Here is a 6,200-nt window from a genome sequence, read left to right on the forward strand (position 1 = left end):
CACAGGAGACTCTCACACTGTGTTGATGATGATAGCAGAGCCCAACGGGAAGAAGAAAGATTCCTCTTCCTTCCTGACAAAGACTTACCCAATGAAAAGCCATGGACTCTGTTTACTGTAGCATCCCAGCCTCCTTTTCCCCTTTATAAAAGAGTTCTTCTTCCCTTGCAATGCAAGGACTTGTACATGGCTTCCCACAGTAAATTCCCACAGGCCCCAAACTGCAATTCTCTGCTGATCCTGAATAAGCCCACCTTGGCTGGAGAAATATCTGGCAGTCTATTTGCTTTAAGTCAACATTTTGGTGGCCCATAGAGGGGCCAGAGATGACCCCTGCTGACTCTGAGACTGGGGAGCAAACAGGTGCAGCACCCACAATTGAGCCCACTGCCACTTGCTGTCTTTCTCACCAACCCTGGATTTGAAAGGTATATCTTTCTCCTGGATCAAGCTGACAACCTCTTTGCCTTTGACACTCTTCAGGCTTTGGAGTGGGGGTCTACTTAAAGCTTTCGTTTTTGCGGTTAAGGTCTTGTTTCTGTATGTGAGTCCTTGCTTGGCCCTTTGGTCTGACTTTTGAGATCAGAGTGTTTCAGTTGAAGCTGGCTGAGAGGCTGTGGGCCCTTTCCTTTGGGAACAGAAGCTGCTTCACTGAAACTGCCAGTTCCACTGTCAGCATATTCTTTAGGAACAGGGGCACTTCTCCGGAAACTCAGAATGTCTCTGGCCTGGCTTCTCTGGGACCAAGGTATTTCCTTAGAATTGGATGATATCATCTTGCAAGTTGTTTGAACTGAGTTGTTCGAACTGTTTTGAAATTGTCCCTTTACAGAAAAACCTGTGAGTTATTCTCAGCTATCAGTTACCTGAATATTATGAGGGTGAAGAAGGCTGAGCGCCGAAGAATTGATGCTTTTGAACTGTGGTGTTGGAGAAGACTCTTGAGAGTCCCTTCGACTGCAAGGAGATCCAACCAGTCCATTCTGAAGGAGATCAGCCCTGGGATTTCTTTGGAAGGAATGATGCTAAAGCTGAAACTCCAGTACTTTGGCCACCTCATGCGAAGAGTTGACTCACTGGAAAAGACTCTGATGCTGGGAGGGATTGGGGGCAGGAGGAGAAGGGGACGACAGAGGATGAGATGGCTGGATGGCATCACTGACTCAATGGACGTGAGTCTGAGTGAACTCCAGGAGTTGGTGATGGACAGGGAGGCCTGGCGTGCTGCGATTCATGGGGTCGCAAAGAGTTGGACACGACTGAGCGACTGATCTGATCTGATCCTCACTATAGGGACTCTGGATGATTTTATGTTTAAAAACTGAATCATCCTTGGGATTTCCCTGGTGGTTCAGTGGCTAAGACTCTGCACTCCCAATGCAGGGGGCCTAGGTTTGATCCCTGGTTGGGAAACTCATTCCCACATGCCACAACGAAGAGTTTGTATGCCACAACTGAAGATTATGCATGCATGCTGCAACTAAGACCCGGTGCAGCCAAGTAAATAATAAATTAATTAATTACAATATTTTTTAAAGTAATAAAAATAAATAAAAACTGGATAATTCTTCATCCTCATTTCAAAAATGGAACAACCTGACCAAAGGCAATTTAGAGTATCAATGACCATTTAGAGGAACTTTTGAAATCCTCAGACTTAATTTCCTTAAAACCAAATTGGACTACAATAGCTTAAAAAATTTCCAGAACTGAGTAGTAGGTCTATTTTGAGGGTTCCCAGTGTTACCAGGAGTCTGAAATTACCTCTGTGCAATATAAGATTTTAAGATTAACTGAGGCAAACAAAGAAAAACAGAATGTTTCCAAAAGCCTGGGATTCTTCTTCCTTGGTTCGTCTCCCATTCTGCCTCTGGCACCATGCTCTCTCTCTCCATTGGTTCCATTCCTGTCCTGCCAGGCTCCTCTGTCCATGGAATTCTCCAGGCAAGAATACTAGAGTGGGTAGCCATTCCCTTCTCTAGGGGACAGCCTAGGGATCGAACCCAGGTCTTCCTGTGTTTCAGGAAAATTCTTTACTGTCTGACCACCAGGGAAGCCCAGTACTGGAGTGGGTAGCCTTTCCTTTCTCAGGGGATCTTCCCAACCCAGTAGTTTCTGCTATTATTGCAAAGAGCCAGGACACTGAGAAAGAGGTTGTTACAGACAAACCGGAAGGAATTCACCTGCAATGCTGTAGATCCCGATTCAATTCCCGGACTGGATACGACCAAGCGAGTTTCACTTTTCACAGACTCAAACATGGCAGACAACATCAGCCCTCTAAACAGCCTTTCCAACTTTCTCCCAACTGTTAATGATGGGGCTCCAAGGAAGTACAAGGGCTCTTCCCAACCCTCCCTCTCCCAGCTTGGAAAAACATTCCTCCAGACTTGGGATGGATCTCTTCTAGTTCAGTTGACATAGGAGAAGTGCCCAACCCCACTACTATAAAGCAGACCGTGCCTTGGAGGACCGCTGCTGCTAAGTCACTTCAGTCGTGTTCGACTCTGTTTGACCCCGTAGACAGCAGCCCATCAGGCTCCCCCGTCCCTGGGATTCTCCAGGCAAGAACACTGGAGTGGGTTGCCATTTCTTCTCCAATGCATGAAAGTGAAGACTGAAAGTGAAGTTGCTCAGTCGTGTCAGACTCTTCACAACCCCATGGACTGCAGCCTACCAGGCTCCTCCATCCATGGGATTTTCCAGGTAAGAGTACTGGAGTCGGGTGACATTGCCTTCTCCGCCTTCGAGGACTAATACAGTTCAAATAGTGCAGATCTAATGAACATCAACAGCTTCCTGTCCTTTAAACTACTCTTTTTTTGTCTAAGTCCTTTGAAAGATGTACATCCTTTTCTTCATAGCTCCTCCACTCACCCATTTATTAGGCCTAGACTTCTTACAGAAGTATCATGCCAGAATTTCTTTCTGCCCAAAAATGGAAATAATTCTAGAGTTTGAGAGTAGTCATCAAAGTCACCCATCCGGTGAAGTAAATAATCCTTTGATATCTTTTATCTGTTCCATTTCTGATAGAATTATAACTTCTTCTAGAAACATTGATCATTTGTCTCTATTGAATCAGCTACCATCCTCTTTATGCAAAATCTCCAACTAATGTTTGCAAAATCCGCAGTACACTTCCCTTCAAGATTCATATAGACCTCTCAAAACCTCTCCCCAGAACTAATTAATACCCTGTAAGAAATTCTTCAAGGCTTAAGGCCCATAATAGTTGCAAGGCTCAAAGCCTTATTAGCCCTTGCATTAGCCCTGTAACACTCCCATTTTATCAGTGGGAAAACCTAAGGGTCAAGGGTGGAGGTTTGTGCAGGATCTCAGAGCAACAAACACCCTATTGTTCCTAACCCCCATATGTTACTAATATCCATCCCCACCAGATGCAAATTTTTTACTGTAATTGATTTATCCGGTGCATTCTTTAGTACTCAAGTGGATGAAGCTAGCTAACACTACCTCCTTGCTTTCACTTGGGAAGAAAAACAATTCACCTGGAGAGCAATGTCTCAAGGTTTTACTGAGTCCTTATTTCTTGCAAATCCTAAAGGCTGATCTGGATGGTATAAAGTTCCCTAGATGTTCTACCTTGTTGAAATGTATAGATGATTTGCTTCTTTTTTCTCTTTCTCAAGCTTTCTCACAGAAATAAAACACCCACTTGTGAAAGCTTTTATGTATTTACTTTTAATTTTTTCTGGTTTTTGTTTGTTTGGTTTTTGTTTTTATTTATTTATTTTTGGCTGTGCTGGATCTTTGTTGCTGTTCTGGGCCTCCTCTAGTGGCGGCGAGCGGGGCTATTCTTCACTGCAGTCTGTGCAAGGACTTATTGTGGTGGCTTCTCTAGTTGCAGAGCACAGCTCTAGGCATGCAGGCTTCAGTAGTTGTGGCTCACAGGCTTAGTTGTTCCTCTGCATGTGGAATCTCTATAGACCTGGATCGTCCTCTGCATTAGCAGGTGGATTCTTATCCACTGTGCCACCAGGGAAGTCCTGCTAAAGATTTTAACCTCAAAGGGACTGAAGGTCACCAAAGAAAAATTGTAGTTTGTCCAAACCCAGGTTCGATATTTAGGACATCTGATACCAAACAAGGGCTACACTCAGGTCCAGATAGACTTCATGGTGTCCCAAGTTTCCCCAAATCAAATGCCAGCTGGGAGGTTTTCTTGGGCCAGTTGGTTATTGCCAAAATTGGATAACCAATTTCTTAAGGCCAAACCTCTGTAATATCTTACTAAACAATAACAACCTGGACCCAATTTTATGAGAAGAATCAGACACCATAGTTTCCAAGGCCTTAAAGCAGAACCTGATGAACCCACCTGCTCTTGGACATTGCAATTACCAGATTCCCTCTTCTCTTTTTGTAATATAAAAAGGAGAATGCCCTGGGGATATTCACCCAAAAACATGCAACCACAATTGACCCTCAGGGTATTATAGCCAGTAACTGGATCCCATGGCATGGAGTACTCTCCTTGGCATTGGAGCCATTACAGTCGCTGCCCTTTTGGTTAAGAGCACCAAGAAAATTACTGTGAGATTCCCCTTTAACAATTTTTGTCCCCTAGACAGTAGAAGCCCTCCTGAATTCTCATCACACTCAGCATTTCTCAGTCAGCTGCCTCCCCTCCTATGAAGTCGTTTTGTTAACTGCTCCTTACATAACTCTGTTATGCTCTAATAACTTTTAACCCTGCTACTCTTCTCCCTTCCGACACACGAGAGACTTCAAACTGTGAGTTTCGCTTCTTTTTCAGAAGAAAAGTCTGATAAAATGAGTGGACCTAGGCTCCAGCAACTATAAGGGAGGATCTAGGATATTTAAAGCATGGGTTTGAAATCACACAGACCCGGTGCAAACCCCAGCTGCATCCTTTATGGACTATACAATGTTGGGGGAGTCACTTCCTCTCTCCAGGCTTGTTTTCTTTAAGGAGGTAGAAGTAAGTTGACAAGTTGGTAGATAGCGGAATCCAGTCCTAGGTCAGGAGGATACCTGAGAGTCACAAGGAAGTTGGCAGATCTGAGAAACTAGCTCTGTGATTACCTGAAGAGGGCCAGGCTAGGGTGTGGATGATGGTAGCCCAGAAGCAGAACCCAGAGGCCTATCAGAGTTTTCAGATAGATATACCTTTGTTTTCCCCACCTTGCCTGGGACAGACCTTGACCAGCCCCATAGCTATCACCATATCATGACTGCAGGCTGAGAAGGTACTGGCTGGTTGTGGGCAGCTTCAAGCTTCAGGAGGTTGGGGGGTATGCGTGTCAAAAACAACTGCAGGGCAGCGGCTGGCCTGTGCCTTAGCCTCTCTCCACCACACTTTCTCCCCTCCCAATACCCTAGGTACCAGGTTACAGCAGCCGTGAGTGGCAGCTTTTCTAGGAAGAATCTTATCTGGACAGAGAGAGGTACAGGGAAGTTTTCCGGAGATGCTCAGGACCAAATAGACCAGACTACACCAACATTTCCCCAACTCACCAAAATAAGTTCAAGCTACACTTGGGCTTTGCTGCCTCCCTCAGGCACTCAGTTCTGACCCCAAAGAAATAGAAGCCACAGGCCAGATAAGAGACACAGCTGAGGGACACACACCCAGCCAGAGAAAGACAACACACAGGGAAAGCTTATCTACAAACAGCAGAGTTAACCGACTAGGCAGGGCAGGAAATGAAAATACACATTTTAAGTATTATTCTAATCTAAAAGGCATTAAAAAGGACAAAACAATGCCATTTGCAGCAACATGGATGGACCTAGAGACTGAAGTAAGTCAGACACAGAAAGACAAATATCCTATGATGTCACTTACATCTGAAATCTAAAAAGAAAAAGGTACAAATAAACTTATCGATAAAACAGAAATAGAGTTACAGATGTAGAAAACAAACTTACGGTCACCAGTGGGTAAAGGGAAGAGGGATAAATTGGGAGACTGGGACTGACATACACATGCTACTATATATAAAATAGGTAGCTAATGAGAACCTACTGTATAGCACAGGGAACTCTACGCAATACTCTGCAATGGGAAAAGAATCTAGAGAAAGAGTGGATATATTATTATGTATATGTATAACTGATTCACTTTGCTGTACACCTGAAACTAACACATTGTAAATCAACTCTACTCCAGTAAAATGTTTAAAAATAAATAAATAAGAAAGAAAAGAGTGGAT

The sequence above is a fragment of the Bubalus kerabau genome, chromosome 1 (assembly GCF_029407905.1).
Source record: "Bubalus kerabau isolate K-KA32 ecotype Philippines breed swamp buffalo chromosome 1, PCC_UOA_SB_1v2, whole genome shotgun sequence".
Classification (NCBI taxonomy): Eukaryota; Metazoa; Chordata; class Mammalia; order Artiodactyla; family Bovidae; genus Bubalus; species Bubalus kerabau.